The following is a 21,160-nucleotide window of genomic DNA, read 5'->3' on the forward strand; positions in this document are numbered from 1 at the left end:
TGATTCAGCTCAGCTGGGGGCTTTAGTGCCTGCAGAAGAACTCATACTATACATATTGTTATGTATATTCCTTGAGGAGGAGCCGGAACCCTGCACTGTTGTTTCTAAACTGTTCCTCCTTTTGCAGTCCCAAACGTTTCTGGTAAGCAACTGTTTGAATCTGCCCATTGGAAATCATGGAAAGTCAAGGGGACTGAATGAGGCTGTTTTCCTGTCTACTGTAATGAAGACTTCATAGAAATCTGAAAGATCTGCCTTTATTAAAACATTGTATTTAATGTGCCCTAATGATTTTTAGATAATGTGTTTTCCCATTTCACTTGCTGAAAGATCTTCATTTAAAAATTATGCTAAAATCAGTTATTTTATATAATTTATCTACTACAATATGTGAATGTATGTAAAAACCTTAAAATGATTTGAAAATTAGTACAGACTAGTCAGTGCTAAAATATCTTTTGCATATTTTTCACTTTATTTTAGAATAACTTTATTAATATGCTTTATTCATATTTGAAATATATGTGCATGCATTCTAAGTTGTTTCAGTCATGTCCAACTCTTTGTGACCTTATGGACTGTATACCACCTGTCTCCTATGTCCATTGGATTCTCCAGGCAAGAATACTGGAGTAGGTTGCCAGACCCTCCTCCAGTGGCTCTTTCTAACCCAGGGATTGAACCCACATCTCTTACATCTTCTGCATTGGCAGATGGGTTCTTTACCACTAGCTCCACCTAATTTGAAGTGGAAGCCCACTTGAAATATACACTTGGGGACATATAACAGATACCTTTTGTACACAAAAGTCTGTACAGAACAGACTTTGGGACTCTGTGGGAGAAGGCGAGGGTGGGATGTTCTGAGAGAATAGCATTGAAACAAGTATACTATCAAGGGTGAAACAGACCACCAGCCCAGGTTGGATGCATGAGACAAGTGCTCAGGGCTGGTGCACTGGGAAGACTCAGAGGGATGGGATGGGGAGGGAGGCGTGAGGGGGATCGGGATGGGGAACACATGTAAATCCATGGCTGATTCATGTCAATGTATGGCAAAAGCCACTACAATATTGTAAAGTAATTAGCCTCCAACTAATAAAAATAAATGGAAAAAAAAGTCTATATTTAAAACATGGTAATATTTTGCCAGATCTGATTTAGATTTTGTTTTTCCTTTTTTAAGAATTCAAATCATCTTTCTTGTCATTTTATCCCCAGAGCTTACCACTATCCTGAAAGTAGTGCATATTATTTCCTGCATGCTTTTATGCTATTATTATACACATGTACTAATGAACAGTACCTTTGCCAACAAAGTCTGTCTAGTGAAAGCTCTGGTTTTTCCTGTAGTCTTGTATGGATGTGAGAGTTGGACTATAAAGAAGGTTGAGCAACAAAGAACTGATGCTTTTGAACAGTGGTGTTAGAGAAGACTCCTGAGAGTCCCTTGGACTGCAAGGAGACCAAACGAGTCAATCCTAAAGAAAATCAGTCCTGAATATTCATTGAAAGGACTGATGCTGAAGCTGAAGCTCCAGTCCTTTGACCACCTGATGCGAAGAGCTGACTCATTGGAAAAGACCCTGATGCTGGGAAAGATTGAAGGCAGGAGAAGGGGATGACAGAGGATGAGACGGTTGGATGGCATCACTGACTCGATGGACATGAGTTTGAGCAAGCTCTAGGTTTTGGTAACAGATAAGGAAGGCTGGTGAGCTGCAAACCATGAGATTGCAAAGAGTTGAACCCGATTGAGTGACTGAACTGAATGAACAGTAGAAATGTTGTTTTGTAAAGTTTACAATTTTACATACATGGTTTTGTGCTTTTTTATTATTTCATAACTTGTGTGCATGCTCAGTCATTCAGTCATGTCTGACTTTGCAACCCCATGGACTGCAGCCCACCAAGTTCCTCTGTCCATGGAATTTTCCAAGCAAGAATATCAGAGTGGGTTACCATTTCCTACTCCAGGGAATCTCCCCAACCCAGGGATCAAACCTGCATCTCTTGTATTGCCAGGTGGATTCTTCACCACTGAGCAACCTGGGAAGCTGATTGACCATCTTATATTAATTTAATTCATATTTAAAAGTAGCTACACAGATAACATTTAACTTTAAAATCTATTTAACTACACGATAAATGTTCCATTGTATAAATAAATCATAGCTCAAAGTTCCATTCCTCAACAGAAAATTATGCTATTTTCCTTTTATCAAAATTATAAAAATTATTGAAAAGAATATATTTTAAAAGCTTTGTGTGTGATCCTCTGAACATGTGTATAAGATTTTTCTAAGTTATTTATCAAAGTTGAATTGTCATTTTTGAGGGTATGTGTAGTGAGAATTTTATTAAATATTGCCATGGAAAATGATTACAATGAAGTGTATTCTTACCAGAAATGCACAAACATTTTGTGGCAAGAGATTATGCTTATTTACCAAGTCCCATTTTCTTCTCCTCCTGAGCATAAAGTTTGATTCCGTTTCCTAGCCTTTCGTGTAGTTTGGTGTTTCTGAAGACCAGAGTCTTGGTGACATATGGATAGATGTGTGGTCTTTTAAAGCTTCTGTGATCAAGAAGTGAGACTTCCCTATGGTCTCCTTCTCCACCATCCAGCTGCAAGGAGAGTTCTCTAAGGACTTTGAACAGAGTTGAGTTACATTATGAGAGGGACTGGGCTTCCTGAATGACCTCATCAGAGGCTATCTGACCAGGAACATGTCCCCTGGACTGGGACAAAAACAATAAATTAATTTACTTTGTATTAAGCCACTGAGATTATGAGTTTCTGGTTCAACAGAGATTGTGTGTGTGTGCGCCCCCACGTGCTCAATATCAACTGATGTTCTACATGTACATTTCTTTCCATCTTCTGCTCCTTTTGAAATTATCAACAAAATATTTTTATCTATTTTAAGTTTATGAGACAAATGACTATAAGATTCTCAGTATGATGTCAAATTGTATTTATCTGTACTAGTGAGGTTAAGTAATATTTTCCATGTTTATTGACATTTTGTTTTCTTCTTTTTAAAACTTGCTTATTCATCTCTTGCCCATTTTCAGCCCATTGGCTACCAAGGCTGTCTATTTTTTTCCCATTGTTTTAGAGGACTCCCTTGTGTATTTTGGCTACTAAACCTTCCTTCTGTGACTATGTTCATTGTTAATATCTTTTGCCAGTCTGTGGTGTAGATCTCAACTTTGTTCGTGATGTTATTTTGTTTCCAGAGACAGTATTCATTTTAATGTGGTCAGTTTATCATTCTTTCCCTTTATGGTTTGTGCATTTTGTCTTGTTTATGAGATTCCACTTTACTTTGTGGCCATGAGGGAATTCTTTTATAGGAATTCTTAAAGTTTCTTATTTAAGAAGCTCTTAAAAGTTTCAAATTTTGTGCTAGTCACATTTAGAATTTTACTCTGTTGTGAATTTATTTTTATGTATTATGTGGAGTAGTAATATAATTTTATTTTTTATACAAGCTTAGTACATTCTGTTCACAATGACTTGAATGCCACTTCTGTCATAAATATTCATATATGTATATGTGGACCTTTTTCTGAGGTCCATTCTGTCATTGTGTTCCTGGTGATATGCTTGATATCTTGTCACAAAAAGAATTCAATGAGAGACATAGTGGTAGGTAAGAAGCAGATTTATTTAGAAAGAAACATTTTCCACTGACAGAGTGTGGGACTGTGGTCCATGTCAGAAAGTGAGAGAGATCCCTGAAATATGGAGTGGTTAGTTTTTAGGGGCTGGGTAATTTCATAGGCTATTGAGTGAGAGGATGATTCTAAGGGTGAGGAGTTTCATTAACTGGGCCACTGCCCAGGTTTTGACCTTGATAGTTGGCCTCAGAACTGTCATGGTGTGGGTGGGTGTGTCATTTAGCATGCTAATATATTACAATGAGAATCTAATGAGATTCACAATCTATTGGAAGTTGAATATTTCACCATCTTGGGCTTAGTTGGTTCTATCCAGTCTTTGTCGTGTCCTATGGCTATGTCATTCTTCCCTCCTGTTTTAAATGAGTTAGTGTGTATACCAGCAACACATTTATTTAGTGTTTTAAGTGGGTTAGTGTGTATACCAGCATCACATTTATTTATTGTCTATTCTAATAGCTCACTGCCTTAATAACTGTAACTTAATCACTAGTGTTCATACCTGTTAAATGTTTTTCTGTTAGTCTTTTTCAAATTGGTTTCATACACCTTGTTACATAAGAGTTTAACAATCTATTTGGCAAGGTTTGTGAAAAAGTATTCCAAGTTTCTGAAAGATTTTAATAATGAATAATTTTAAATTAATAATCTTGTGGTTTTAATTAGAAATATATCTACAGGTTATTTTACTGAAATTAACATTGTCCTTCTATCCATGAACATATCTCCTTAAAAACAATAAGGTTTTCTTTTATGGCAAAATGAATTTTAATGATTTTGTTTTTAAATGCATTTTAATCCTTTTGATCTGAGATGCCTTCTAGCTTTTGCTTTTATAGTGAATGCAGTCATTGTAAAATATATTAACATTTCTAATTGGCTTGGGCTGGTAGCAACCTAGATGCCCATCAGCAGATGAATGGATAAGAAAGCTGTGGTACATATACAGAATGGAATATTACTCAGCCATTAAAAAGAATACATTTGAATCAGTTCTAATGAGATGGGTAAAACTGGAGCCCATTATACAGAGTGAAGCAAGCCAGAAAGATAAACACCAATACAGTATACTAACGCATATATATGGAATTTAGAAAGATGGTAATGATAACCCTATAGAAAAGCTTTTGATTTTTGTATAGTAATTTATACCCTCAAAAATAACTCTTTAATGTCCGACTTTTCTGCAGACTTTGATACTATCTTTCAAAAAATAGATTTCTTCCTTTATCACAGTTATTTTCAAATAACAGTTGAGCATATTTTTTTCACTCTTTCCAGTCTATAGTATACCTTATTGTTGGTATAATTGTTATTCCTTCCTAGAAAATCTGCTCCTTCTTTCTGATTCTTATGAGATTCTTTTCTTTGTCTGTAATGTTCTGCAGTTTCACTATGTGTCTAATTATCATACAGTTAACTGTTCACATAGCCATCCTTCATGGTGGGTAATTTCTTTTCATCATTTGTAATTTTTTACTAACAACTCATCTTCATCTCAGATTGGTTACTAAATGCTTTCTGTGGAAATCTTGTGTATTCTTTGCTCCAGAAAGGTTGCTACAAATCCTGTCCTAGGTTTTCATGCCTTTCATTTGTCAGACCCTAGTTGGGGGGAGTTTTCCCACCACATTCATACTGTAAATTAGACTGCAAACTCCCAGAATGATAGTCCTGGGACTTGCATTTCTCATGTGTGATTGTTGATACACATAGAAAACCAGATAAAGAGAAACTTTTATTTTTCCCTTCTGTGTATGAGGTTAATTTCTTCTTTTTACCAAAGAAAAATCTCTTCCAGGATGCTGGCTTAATGTAGATTTATCTGTTCCAAGGATATATCTTCTTACAAGTACAAGGACAGATTACCTGTCCTTACATTGCATGCAATGAATCTAGTTCTTTTTTAAAAACCTAAATGTGACTTTCCAGGCCTGAAAAGAAGCAATGACAAAGCCTTTACATGCCGAGCTTCACAGGGAAACAGTGCACCAGCCTAGGTGGAAGCATCAAGGGGACTTGCCATCAAGGTCTCAAGTCCCTTCTGCTGCCCACACTCTTTCACACATTTGCATTCCTAGCTCAGTCCCTTCATTCCTAGGTTATTTTTTTGAGGCCTTGGACAGAGAGAGGTCTTTTTCAGACACTTCTATTGAGCCTGCTTATGGGGGCTGGAGGGGAAGACACTTTCCTCAAGCTCATTCCTGAGTACTTTTCCACTCTTAGCAACACACCATCTCTGGGCCCCCAGGTGTTCAGAGCTATCTGAACAATTAGGCAACCCCCATTCATGTCTATTCTGACCTAGCCAACAACAGACAACTGGCACTTTGTCTTATTTTAGCCTCTTGCTTATATCATCACAGTGATTAAAGTGTTAAATCTTTCATTTTTGGCTTGTTTCTTTAATTGCCTTTCTGATACCTGGCAACTAAGACCTCTCTTCCAGCTCAACTGAGCTCCTCACAGCAATGGAGAAACAGACATAGAAAACAGACTTATGGACATGGTGAGAGGGGAGGAGAGGGTGAGATGTATGGAGACAGTAATATGGAAGCTTACATTACCATATGTAAAATCCAATGGGAATTTGCTGTATATCTCAGAGAACTCAAACAGGGGCTCTGTACTAACCTAGAGGGGTGGGATGGAGGAGATGGAAGGGAGGTTCAAGAAGAAGGGGACATATGTATACCCATGGAAGATTCATGTTGAGATTTGACAGAAAACAAACAAAAAAAAGTTCTGTAAAGCAATAATCCTTCAATTTAAAAATAAATAAATTTAAAAATTAAAAAAAAAAAAAAAATGCTGCCCTGAATTCCTAACATACACTATATCCATAACCACTCCAGGTTACCAGATTCTTTGCTATCCTAGCTTTGGGTTCCATCTTTGTTTCTAGGGCCTTTAAAAGAAAATTCGATGCAGATATTAGCATATCTTACCCAAAATATCTAGCTGTTTGTAATCAGAGGGAGGTCCAACCCCCTGTCCATAAGTTAGAAGAACAGAAACCCTCATTTCATTTCTGTCTTTTAAAAAATGACAGTAAGATGAATTCTGATGAAGTCAATGAATATTATAACTCATAAATTCCTTAAATCTACACAGGGTGGAAGAGAGGAAAGAAAGTTTCACTGGATAGTGAACATCTGTATTAAGGTAAAAATGAATAATTTTCAAATTGTTAGAATCATTAGCCACTGAAGCGAGTTACTGACTAAAGTTATAAATGTTCTCTCAGAGTGTGTAAAAAAGGCAAAGACACCTAATTCTTATATATGTATTGAGACTTGGATATAAGGAATCTCTAGGTTTCTTTCCTAACATGCAAATCCATGACACCTACTTTTAAAAGGCATCTAATCTTGTAGATTATTTTGTAGCTTAGAAACTTTAAAACATTGATTTCCAGCTACAACATAGTACCAGAGCAATTTAATTTGTAGGAGTTTAAATATCCAGAATATACTGGCTTCAGAGCACTGTGTAAGAAGTAACTTCATTTACACATTTATATGTCATATACAACTTTATCCTCTTTGCTCAATGATCTCCCTCTACATAGAAACTTAGCAGTCTCCTGTGAACCCCTGATGGTTTCAATGAGTGTTTGGGGGTTACATTCCCTAAAATCAGAACCTGATATATTTGTGTGTATGTGAGTGTGTATGCATGAAAAGGATTCACTGAAAGAATGCACTCAGAAGAAAACTATAAGGGAATGAGGAAAATAGAAGAAAGAGAAAGAAAATATACAGACAGATGGTTCAGCTGTAGTCCAGCCTCAGCCTGATCCCATAGGGATCATGGAATGTGAATGGTAGAGCAAGTCAAGAGAGTAGAGGTTTTTGTACTCTTTCATCACTTGATCATTGACTACCTGCCCTCTTCTCCAGTGTAGCTTCCCCTGCACCTCTGAGTAGGATCATTCCCTTTTGCTAAGGGGAAGCTTTGAGACTAAACGGCAACTCTAAGCCATGAGCAGGAAACTTTCAGAGCAGCTGGCAGATGAGTGTACTAAGGAGGAAAATAGAATCTTGATAAGGCCCTAACAGGATCTATTACAGTGTGATAATCCTTGTGTTACTATAAGGCAGTAAGAATCAAAGAAGGGCTACATGGTCACTCACTTCCTTATTTAAGCTATGTTATTCACAGCTGCCTGAAATTCCATCCTGGTAGGTTTTCTTTGCAAAGCAATACTTGATAAGGGTTTCTACATTCCAAAGACAATGATGGCAAGAAGCCAATTCTCCAATGCCACAAGTCTGGTGACATGAAATAATGTATAGAAATTGTTACTGTTGCTAATTAACACTAATTAAGTGCCAAGAACATTTTAATTTTCAATTCTTTTATTTTTGAATTATATTTTATTCACTCCACATTGTGAAGCAAAGTGCAAAGGTGTCTACTTTGGATTCATAATTTGCACATTGCTGAAAATTCTCCAAAGTTCTTAAGTAAAATACACATAACTTAGAGGGAAAAGAAAATAATAAAGGCACAAATTACAGATTTTTTCAGTCTGTTTCATCTTAACTGTTTTGGCTTGCCATTTCATATCAAGATTCTTAAATATCAGTTTAATGTATTCAGGGCCAAATTAATTGGATGAATGTGTTTTCAACCTACCACCAGGGATCATACTTAACAATTTTCTATTTTAAGGAAACTTTGCATGAAGTAGGAGATGACTGAGGTACAATTTCTCAAGGATACAAACCTATATCATCAAATTTATGAACATAGAACCCAGATCTAAACTTCCAAGATTTAAATTCCCACTCCACAATCTTAGGAGTGTAGTCTTAGTATTTAGTACTTAGTCTCTCTATGCCTCATCTCTGGTTTGAGAATAGGATTAATTACAGCATCTAACTCATTAAACTACCATAAGGATTAATAAATGTGAAATCTAAGTGTAGAACCATGCCTGAAAAAGTTAATATTCAGTAAATGTTCTTTCCACCTTTTTTGGATATATCGCAGGTTCCCATTGGACCTAATTTAGTTTTGTGACATCTTCCTTACAAGAAATCGTCAAAACCACTTGAGGTGAAGAAAGATCAGATTAATATAAATTTGCCATTCCCTGTTTTATAGATGTGAAAACTCCCACCAAATGGAAGAACTTGACTACTTGATGACCATAAGCACACAGTCCCCAGACTTACTGATGCCAGAGGAATGATGTTAACTCTTGTGACACTACCCTGTTACCTGACCATCACCCAATCAAAGAATTGTGCGGAAGTTGATCACATACCCTATCACACCCTTCCTTCATGTGGTCTTTAAAAATGCTTTCCTGAAACCCATTGGGAAATTTGGGTGTTTTGAGATGCTGCACTGAGGTTGTTCAGTCATTCAGTCATGTCTGACTCTGTGACTCCATTGACTGCAGCAAACCAGGCTTACCTGTACTTCACCATCTCCCAGAATTTGCTCAGACTCATGTCCATTGCTTTGGTGAGGTCATTCAATCATCTTGTCTTCTGCTATCCCCTTCTCCTCTTGCCTTCAATCTTTCCCAGCATCAGGGTCTTTTCTAATGAGTCAGCTCTTTGCATCACATGGCTGAGTATGGGAGCTTCAGCATCAGTCCTTCCAATGAATCTTCAGGACTGATTTTCATTAGTATTGGCTGGTTTGACTTCCTTGCTGTCCGAGAGACTCTCAAGAGTCTTCTCCAACACCACAGTTCAAAAGCATCAGTTCTTTGGTCTCAACCTTCTTTATGATCCAACTCTCACATCCATTCATAACTACTGGAAAAACCATAGTTTTGACTATAAGTACCTTTGTTGGCAAAGTAATGTCTCTGTTTTTTAATATGCTGTCTAAGTTTGTCACAGCTTTTCTTCCAAGAAGCAAGCATTTTTTAATTTTATGGCAGCAGTCACCATCCACAGTGATTTCGGAGCCCAAGAAAATAAAATCTGTCACTGTTTCCATTGTTTCTCCATCAATTTGCCATGAAGTGATGAGACCGGATGCCATGATCTTAGTTTTTGAATGTTGAATTTTAAGCCAGCTTTTTCACTCTCCTCTTTCACCCTCATCAGGAGACTCTTCAGCTCCTCTTCACTTTCTGCCACAAGGGTGGTGTCAACTGCATATCTGAGGTTATTGATATTTCTCCTGGCAATCTTGATTCCATCTTCTGAGTCATCCAGCTTGGCATTTGGCATGATGCACTCTACATATAAATTAAATAAACAGGGCGACAATATACAGCTTTGACGTACACCTTTCCCAACTTGGAACCAGTCTGTTGTTCCACGTCTGGTTCTAACTGTTGCTTCTTGATATGCATAGAGGTTTTGCAGGAGGCAGGTTAAGTGGTCTGGTATTCCAATCTCTTTAAGAATTTTCCACAATTTGTTGTGAGCCACACCGTCAAAGGTTTTAGCGTAGTCAATGAAGCAGAAGTAGATGTTTTTCTAGAATTCTCTCACTTTTTCTATGATCCAATGGATGTTGGCAATTTGATCTCTGGTTCCTCTACATTTTCTAAATCCAGCTTGTACATCTGAAATTTCTTGGTTCACATACTGTTGAAGCCTAACTTGAAGGATTTTGAGCATTATGTTTCTAGCATGTGAAATGAGTGCAATTGTGTGGTAGCTTGAACATTCTTTAGCATTGCCCTTCTTTGGGTTTGGAATGAAAATTGACCTTTTCCAGTCCTGTGGCCACTGCTGAGTTTTCCAAATTTGCTGGTATTTTCACAGCATCATCTTTTAGGATTTGAAATAGCCCAGATGGAATTCCATCATCTCCATAGCTTTGCTCATAGTGAGGCTTCCTAAGGCCCACTTGACTTCACACTCCAGGATGTCTGGCTCTAGGTAAGTGACCACACCATCAGAGATATCTGGGTCATTAAGATCATTTTTATATAGTCCTTCTGTGTATTCTTGCCACCTCTTCTTAATATCTTCTGCTTCTGTTAGGTCCATACCATTTCTGTCCTTAATTGTGCCCATCTTTTCATGAAATATTCCCTTGTATCTCTAATTTTCTTGAGGAGATCGCCAGTCTTTCCCATTCTATTGCTTTCTTCTATTTCTTTGTATTGTTCACTTAGGAAGACTTTCCTTGCTTGACACCCTGAAATAACAGCTGAACTTTCCTTCTCTACAATCCAGTGTTACTAGATTGGTGAGTAGACTCAAGCTTGGTTCAGTAACAGTTTCTTAAGGGCAAAAGATTAAAAGTCAATAAGATCTATTTTTAAATCTGAGTTCTACCAATCGGACTTCCCTGGTGGCTCAGACGGTAAAGCATCTGCCTACAACGCGGGAGACCCGGGTTCAATCCCTGTGCTGGGAAGATCTCCTGGAGTAGGAAGTGGCAACCCACTCCAGTATTCTTGCCTGGGGAATCCCATGGACGGTGGAGCCTGGTGGGCTACAGTCCATGGGGTCGCAAAGAGTTGGACATGGCTGAGCAACTTCACTTTGTTTGTTTCTACCAGTCACTTGTTCTGGGATTATACAGAAAATATTAACATATCTAAGGTTTTCACTTTTGAAATGGAGATGATCCTATTCACATCATAATGGTGCTTTGGCCTCCAAAGGAGACAGAGCGTGCACACGGACTGGCATATCTTTAGAATTTGCCAAAAGACAGTCCTTTTATTATAACCAAGTACCTATGCCCCATCAATAGCCTGTGACTTACCTAAAGAATGAGGCAAGTTTTGAGGGTGCCAACCAGGCTAACCTTACAAATTTACAAACTGAACCTTCATCAGAACTTAACTTGAAATAGTTATATAAATGTAAAATGGAAGAGAGATCAAGTATTAATAACAAATATGATAGAAAGTAGATAATTTTAATTCCATTTCAGATTAACTTGAAAAGGTCACATATATTATTTTTATTTAGAGTTGTTGATAACTATTGCCACCACAGTTTATGAAAAATAGCCTTACTTAAGTTCAAAGTATTATTTCTACTTCTAAATAAATAAGCCAAGAAAATGTTCAGAGTAAAGCTTTGACTTAGAAATTATTTGAGGTTAATGATCCTGTACAACTGCCCATGTTAGAGCAGTGTCTCAGTGAGACAATCAGCTACATTAATTTAGCTTAAAGGTTTAAGAGCATGGGCTACTCTTGTAGGTTGGGTTCTACAAAAGCAGAGACTAAGACAGAGATTCAGATGCTCTCAGAGAAAGGTAAAAAGAAAGCAGGATGGGACAGAAGGAACTGAATAAGGATGCGGTCTCAGCTGGAGTTGAATTTTGGCTTGATTGCATGAAGGTCTCTGAAGTGTGAATTGTACGACAGATTTGGTGCCTTCTTTAAGCAGGAAGGCAGGCGTTTGGTACTCTGGTTAACTGGTCATTAGATGCAGGCTGTTCTCATCCTCTGAGCAAAACTTACAGTTAGGTGGATGATAATTTTCTGCAGAAGGGACAGTCCTAAATTGATAGCTGCCAGTACTCATGACAGCTAGGGATTTGTTTCACCTGCCTCTAAAGAGGATCTGGATGAATGAGGGAAGTGAGTATTACTATTTGTGGCCAAAAAATTCTGTCCCTTGTTAAAAATGTATTGGTTTTATAGGAAGGCAAATTAAGAGACAATATAATAAAAGTGTCCAAATAATGACAAAGAGAATCTATGTTTATGTTGCATGAAGGGGTACCCATTCCAGGGCCCGAAACTGGGCTCTTGTCTAACATTCGGAAATGAACTGTCCAAGGACACACATGTGCTGACAAAGCAAGAGATTTTATTGGGAAAGGGCACCGGGGTGGAGAGCAGTAGGTTAAGGGAAACTGGAAGAATAGCTCTGCCACGTGGCTAGCTAGGTTTTATGGTGATGGGATTAGCTTCCGGGTGGCCTTTAGCCAATCATTCTGACTCAGAGTCCTTCCTGGTGGTGCATACCTTGTTCAGCTGAGATGGATGCCAAAGAGAAGGATTCTGGGAGCTGGTCAGACATGTGGTGTCTACTTTTGACTTCTCCTGAACTCTTCTGATTGGTGGTGGCTTATTAGTTCCATGTTCTTTACCAGGACCTCCTGTCGTAAAACAACTCATGCAAATGGTTACTATGGTGCCTGGTCAGGGTGGGCAGTTTCAGTCAGTGTGCGTCCCCTAACATTTATAGTCCCTGAATTTGGGTGAATGGGGTTATAAACCATGACAGTTCATAATAGATGTTAGAGACATGCTTTTAAGAAACTGCATGTATGTATACACATAATATTTGTATAGAATTTCAGAGATTCTCAGACTCCTTGATGAAGCTCATTTACAGATTGTTTGAATCAGAAATTTCTGTTTTAGCCCACATGATTTGTACTGGTCTTTATACTGGCATTGAAATGGTGATCAGAATCTAGAAAGATGATGAAAATTGGGGGAGAAGCAAGATATAGACCTGGGCTAATGGAGAGATGACAGATGAAAGAAATCAGTAATAAACCTTTAGAAGGAATCCACTAGACTAGTTATCACAAGGGACAGTTTGGTGGAGTGAATGGCCTTCAGGAGCAATGGAAAAACAAATTCCTAGATTTTATCTCTTGCAGTGTGTTTTTATGCGTCTGTCCACATTCTACCTACACAAAATGGAGCCATTCCTGAGATAGGAGATAGACGGGACCCAGGCTGAGCAACTGTAATTTGTCCCCTGTGGACAGAAACTCCATAATAGCAGGATAATAAAGGAAGCTGGGCCCTGCCCAGACAAAAGGTAAGAGACCACATAGTTCTCATTCTAGAAGCCAAGGAGACCTTCCTATAAAGCTCCTTGGAGGTCAAAAGGGGAATTATGTCAACCTACCCACAGATCTCTTCACTGGAATCCATCTTGGCTAAGAGAGGTGCACATGAATAGGGGAGGATCCTGAAATATACCAAAACCAGACCTAGAACCGAGATAATCTAAATGATTAATCAAAGGAAACCTGGAAGACGTGCCCCAAATAAGTCATTTAAACTACCACAAGGGTGTGACTCTCTCTCTCTGAGTCTGCCCAGGTGTGTATCCACACTTCTTCCTCCTAGTAAATATTTAACTTATTTCACTACTCTCTGTCTTTCTGGGAATTGTTTTCTGCAAAGCCAAAGGTCCAGGACCTTATATCTGGCCACTGGCCTGGTGGTTAGGATTCAGTGCTCTCTCTGCTGTGGAAGAACCTCAATCTCTAGCTGGGAATTGAAACCCTGCTTCAAGCCACTGCAAGCCAAGGTAGCAGTTGTTAACAGCACCACAAGCAGCCTTCTAGCATAACAGTAGCAGTGGTTAACAGCACCATAAGCAGCCACTGCAGGGAATCACAATATGTAATTGCATTCACATTTACTACATTCTGAGATGTCTCTTTCATCATTCTCTGACTCTTCAATATGTAACAATAATGAAATCCAAAACCATTCATCTTTGGACACTCCAAAACCAAATTTTGGGGGGAAATTTTCAGGGTCACAAGTGGGGAGTAGGTGTTGAGTTGAGTGGGATATGAAATGGGCCATTGCTTTGAATATTTAATGACAACTTTCTGTAGTTGCTCCAAATAAAGATTTAATAGGTTTTTGTTTATTCTTATAGATACATGGCATACAAAAAATGTGCATATTATAATCTTGATGAATTTTCTTTAACGGAGAATACCTGTGTAACAACTCTCAGATCAAGAAACATAACTTCCCCTTCATCTTAAAAGCTATCCAGAAGCCTGTTTAGCTAACCTGAAGCCCTGTTTTATGCTGACAGTTATATCTGATAATTTTTTTTAAAGCAGGGCACAACTCGCCTGGGATTATTTCTGCAGAAAGTATTGCTTTTTGTAGTCAGTTCATTCTGACTATATTCATTCTAACTCTATCCTATTATCTCTGAATGCTTTTCCTGATAGTAATCAAGTCTTGCAATGATATCTCCTGATAAGAAGTTTCTCACCTTCTCTTCCAAATAATTCCCTTTGTTTTTTTAGTTTCTTAGGATCTAGAACTCTTAACATTAACATGTGCTTCATGAGAACTCACAAGAGCACATTTTCATCCTGACCTCTCTTTTAAGGATCAGTTAAGAGGGCAGGAAGTAACATATCTACAAACAGGATAGGAAGTGCTGATCACACACTGATATCCACACACTTGGATAAGTGAAGTGCAAATGTGAGAAATATTACAGTGACTTGGGCAAGAAAGCAAACTGAGATGTTCATTGAATCTTCTCCACAGATTTAGAATTTAAGAAAGGACATTCTTTCATTGCTGTGAAATGTAATGACAGCAGGGCTTCAGATAACCATCCCCAAATCCGGATGCTTATCTAAACCAAACCTGCCTGCCCGGAATCCCTTTGACTTTTAAAAATAGAGCCCGGATTCATGGAAAACTCTGCTTCTCAGACAATTTGGGACAGCTTCTGTGTTTCGTAAGAAACATTTTTAAAGAAAAGACATCATTTCCTCTCTCATTTCCTCCAGATTAAACCCAGACCATGAAGACAAATATAAGGTAAAGTTTAATAAGCAATATAGATTATATAAGCAATAGGGGGAATGAGTGTTGCAAAAAGAGAAAAGTAGAATATCTAGGATTTCATTTGTAACTGCTTTATTTTGTGTGTCATTGCTCTACTTTTATCTTATTTATCAATATCCAAAAACTCTTCCTCTTTTTATTGTTTTTTTCTTTCTTTCTTTTTTTAAAACTGATTTTAAAATATATCCATATATTTCCATTAGCTGCTGTATAGAAAGTATTTTTCACAGCAGGATTGACCTCTCAGTATATCTCTAAAAAGATTAATCTGATATTTAAGCTCAGAACCTTTTCACTTCATTTCTCAAAGGCAGTTATTACCCCATCACATCTGCCTCCAATACCTACATGTCTCTTTTAATTCAATTCCTTCATTCCTTTCATTTTTTCCTTCATGTGTTCATTTAAAGATTAATTGAATACCTAACTTGTATCATATGCTGAGTTTCTTTATGTCCCTTAGCACAGCACGTCCATTAAGAAATTTGGTAAATCCTTGAAAAACTCATTCTTCTAGAACAAAAGACCCCCAAGTCACAAAGCATTCATTGGCTAAGCCAATCCTTAGCTCAAAAGATACTCTTTGACAGAATATGATCAGAGTTGGGCAATGTTAGTCTTAAAGCTAAATTGTAAGTCTCAGCTTCTCAGAATCCCTTAAATATAACCCACTAAGGAGTGGGTTCCCTACTCAACTCAGTCTATTTGTAAGCTTAGTCCTGCTTAAGAAAGAATTTGATGCACAAATTGAGATTAGAAATTTGTTTTCATCTAATTCACTTTCTATGCTGTAGCCAAAATGCCATCAAAATAGGTTTTGTCATATGAAAATCTAATCATGATAGTCACTGCTTATAAACTTCTCCAGAGAATACTGAGATAAACTGTAGCATATTAAAACAATAAACAGTTTATTTGAACAAAAATCAATTTGAATACCTCAGTGTCAAACCTGAAGTGGTTGGGGTGCTGGACTTACAGAATCCAGGGGAAACTGAAATTGGAGGCAAAAAAAGGACATAATTTAACTGACTACATGTTAGTTGACTGTGACAGGTTGTCCCTAGTGTATCAATTTCTTAACCTTGAGTATTTATGAGCTTAGCCTTTGGTTCACCCCAGTAATAGGGCACCTTCAGTGTAACTGTCTCCTTGTTTAATTAATTTAACAAAGAATAAAAGCTCAAATTTATCTGAGGGTGTGAAAAGCGTGCAGAATTCAACTACTACTCACCTATTGATTCTTCTCTTTGCACCAGGATTTGGAGCTGAGATTTGATTAACGTGAAGAGCGGACTTGAGCACAGTCCTAAAAAGTCCGGGAAACCAGGAGGCTCCAGTGAGAGGTCACAGATAGTAAAAGGCATCAGAACTATGACAAAGATAAAGGGGGCTAAAGTCCATCATCAGTTTCGCCTTCAAATAAGAATTTGAGGAAATAAAAATGTTAACTCCTAATAAATTCACTTTAAGAAGGCCATGCGGTTGTCTACTTCTTAAAACAGAAGTAATACTAAGACTTTTGTTTAGTTATTTCCCAATAAAAAAGTGATAAATATATTTGTAAAAACTTCAAGGACTAACAAAAATATATAACATTGATTTTCTTAAATCCTAAGAGTATTCATATCTAACTATTTCTTAAATAAAAGGATCATCATTAATAACTATAATAATATAAAAGTCTATGGTCTATCATAATTTAATTGGCAAGGTTATTTCCTTTTAATATTATACTGAGTTATATCAGTCTTATCATTGATGGTGATTATTGCTGCTGTTCAGTTGGTAAGTCAAGTCCATTTCTTTGTGATCCCATGACCTGCAGCACACCAGGCTTCCATATCTTTCACCATCTCCCAAAAAAGTGAAAGTGTTAGTTGCTGAGTCATGTCTGACTCTTTGTGACCCCATGGATTATATCCCACCAGGCTCCTCTATCCATGGGATTCTCCAGGCAAGAATACTGGAGAGGGTGGCCATTCCCTTCTCCAGGGAATCTTGCCCACCCAGGAACTGAACCTGGGTCTCCCATACTTCAAGCAGATTCTTTACCCACTATCTCCCAGAGTTTGCTCAAATTCATGTCCATTGATTGGGTGATGCCATACAATCATTCCATCATCTGTTGCCCCCCTCTCCTCCTGCCCTCAATCTTTCCCAGAATCAAGGTCTTTTCCAATGAATCAGCTCTTCCCATCATGTGGCCAAAACACTAGACCCTCAGTTTCAGCACAAGTCCTTCTAATATTAAGGGTTGATTTCCTTTAGGGTTGACTGATTTTATGTCCTTCCTGTCAGGGAGATTCTCAAGAGTCTTCTTCACCACCACAGTTCAAAAGCATCAGTTCTTTGGCATTCAGCCTTCTTTATAGTCCAAGTCACACATTTGTACATACTATAGAAATATCATAGCTTTGACTATATGGAACTTTGTCAACAAAATGATGTCTCTGCTTTTTAATATGCTGTCTAGGCTTGTCATAATTTTCTTTCCAAGGAGTAAGTCTCTTTTAATTTCATGATTGCAGTTACCATCCACAGTGATTTTGAAGCCCAAGAAAATAAAATTTGTCACTGCTTCCATTTTTTCCCCATCTATTTGCCATGAAGTAATGGGACTGGATACCATGATCTTGGTTTTTTGAATGTTGAACTTTCAGCCACATTTTTCACTCTCCTTTTTACCCTCCTCAAGAGGCTTTTTAGTTCGTCTTGGCTTTCTGCCATTAGAGTGGTGCCATATGAATATCTGAGATTGTTGATTTCTCTCCCTGAAACCTTGATTCCAGCTTGTGAGTCACCCAGTTTGGCATTTCATATGATATACTCTGCATATAAGTTAAATAAGCAAGGTGACAATATACAGCCTTGATGTAATTCTTTCCAATTTTGAATCAGTTCACTGCTCCATGTGGAGTTCCAACTGTTGTATCTTAGTATGCATACAGGTTTCTCAGAAGACAGATAAGTTGGTCTGGTATTCCCATTACTTCAAGAATTTTCCACAGTTTGTTTCGAGCAACACAATCAAAGGCTTTAGCATAGTCAATGAAGCAGAAGTAGATGTTTTTCTAGAGCTCTCTTGCTTTTTCTATGATCCAATGAATGTTGGCAACTTGATCTCTGTTTCCTCTGCCTTTTCTAAATCCAGCTTGTACATCTCGAAGTTCTGCATTCACATACTGCTGGATCCTAGCTTAAAGGCTTTTGAGTATTACCTTGCTAGCATGTGAAATGAGCTCAGTTGTATGGTAGTTTGAACATTCTTTGGTGCTTCCCTTCTTTGAGATAAGAATGAAAACTGACCTTTCTCTAGTCATCTTGCCACTGCTGAGTTTTCCAAATTTGCTCACATATTGATTGAAACACTATAACAGATATAAAAGATATAATCCTGTATCTTTTAGGATTTTAAATAGCTCAGCTATTGTAAGGCCTCCTCAGAAAACCACTTTGCCTTCTTGCATGTCTTTTTCTTAGGAATGGTTTTGGTCACTGCCTCCTGTACAATGCTATGAACTTCTATCCATAGTTCTTCAAGCACTCTGCCTACCGGATCTAATCCCTTCAATCTGTTTGTCTCCTCCACTGCATAATTATAAGGGATTTGATTTAGGTCATACATGAATTGTCTAATGATTTTTCCTACTTTCTTCAATTTAAGCCTGAATTTTCCAATAAGGAGCTCATGATCTGAGCCAAAGTCAGCTCCAGATCTTGTTTTTGCTGACTATATAGAGCTTCTCCATCTTTGGCTGCAAAGAATGTAATCAATCTGAATTCAGTATTGACCATCTGACAAAACCTGGTCCACTGGAGAAGGGAATGGCAAACCATTCCAGTATTTCACCCTTGATAACCCCATGAATAGTATGAAAAGGTGAAAAGATATGATACTGGAAGATGAGGCTCCCAGGTATGTAGATGTCTAACATGCTACTAGGGAAGAGTGGAGAGATACCTTCAGAAAGAGTGAAGAGGCTGGGTCAAAATGAAAATGTCACTCATTTGTGGATGTGTCTGGTGGTGAAAGTAAAGTTTGATGTTATAAAGAATTTCAAAGGAACCTGGAAGATTAGGTATATGAATCAAGGTAAATTGGATGTGGTCAAGCAGGAGATAGCAAGATTTAACATCTATACTTTAGGAATCATTGAACTAAAATGAACAGGAATGGGTGAATTTAACTCAGGTGACCATTATATCGACTACTGTGGGCAAGGATCCCATAGAAGAAATGGAATAGCCTTCATAGTCAACAAAAGTCTGAAATGCAGTACCTAGGTTCACCCTCAAAACTGACAGGATGATCTTTGTTTGTTTCCAAGGAAAACCATTTGGCATTACAGTAACCCAAGTCTATGTCCCAACCACTGATGCTGATGACGCTGAAGTTGACAGGTTCCATGAAAACTACAAGACCTTCTAGAATTAACACCATAAAAGATGTAGGGGATTGGAATGCAGAAGTAGGTAGTCAAGAGATATCTGGAGCAATAGGCATGTTTGGCGTTGGAGTACAAAAATGTAGCAGAGCAAGTCTACAGACTTTTGCCAAGTGAACTCACTGGTCATAGCAAACATCCCCTTTCCACAACACATGAAACTATTCTACATATGAACATCACAGTAGGGCATTGCCATGTGCAAAATCGATAAGCACCATGGTTATCATGAGAACTGAGTAAATGATTTGGAGTTTGGAAACTGAGGACTACCCAGCAGAACACTATGCAAGTGGATTGAGGCTATGTGTCTGAATTGTTTGGTGATTGAAATGGGAAGTAGACTGGCCACTGAGACATCTGGAAGAAAAAGATTTTTTTAAAAAACCTATTTGAATGGCAGAGATGCTGGTAGGAAAGAATCATAGACTGCCTTTTTTGTTTTTTCCCATATGAGAAATTTTTCTGTTCATTTATTTTTATTAGATGGAAGCTAATTTCTTTACAATATTGTAGTGGGTTTTGTTATACATTGACATGAATCAGCCATAGAGTTATGTATTCCCCATCCCAATCCCCTCTCCCACCTCCCTCTCCACCAGATTCCTCTGGGTCTTCCCAGTGCACCAGGCCCGAGCACTTGTCTCATGCATCCCACCTGAGCTGGTGATCTGTTTCACTGTAGATACTATACATGTTTTAATGCTGTTCTTTCGAAACATCCCACCCTCCCCTTCTCCCACAGAGTCCAAAAGTCTGTTCTGTACATCTGTGTCTCTTTTTCTGTTTTGCATATAGGGTTATCATTACCATCTTTCTAAATTCCATATATATGTGTTAGTATGCTGTAATGTTCTTTATCTTTCTGGCTTACTTCACTCTGTATAATGGGCTCCAGTTTCATCCATCTCATTAGAACTGATTCAAATGAATTCTTTTTAACGGCTGAGTAATATTCCAAGGTGTATCTGTACCACAGCTTCCTTATCCATTCGTCTGCTGATGGGCATCTAGGTTGCTTCCATGTCCTGGCAATTATAAGCAGTGCTGCCATGAACATTGGGGTGCACGTGTCTCTTTCAGATCTGGTTTCCTCGGTGTGTATGCCCAGAAGTGGGATTGCTGGGTCATATGGCAGTTCTATTTCCAGTTTTTTAATGAATCTCCACACTGTTCTACATAGCGGCTGTGCTAGTTTGCATTCCCACCAACAGTGTAAGAGGGTTCCCTTTTCTCCACACCCTCTCCAGCATTTATTGCTTGTAGACTTTTGGATAGCAGCCATCCTGACTGGCGTGTAATGGTACCTCATTGTGGTTTTGATTTGCATTTCTCTGATAATGAGTGATGTTGAGCATCTTTTCATGTGTTTGTTAGCCATCTGTATGTCTTCTTTGGAGAAATGTCTGTTTAGTTCTTTGGCCCATTTTTTGATTGGGTCATTTATTTTTCTGGAATTGAGCTTCAGGAGTTGCTTGTGTATTTTTGAGATTAATCC

Source organism: Dama dama, chromosome 23 (genome assembly GCF_033118175.1).
Source record: "Dama dama isolate Ldn47 chromosome 23, ASM3311817v1, whole genome shotgun sequence".
NCBI lineage: Eukaryota > Metazoa > Chordata > Mammalia > Artiodactyla > Cervidae > Dama > Dama dama.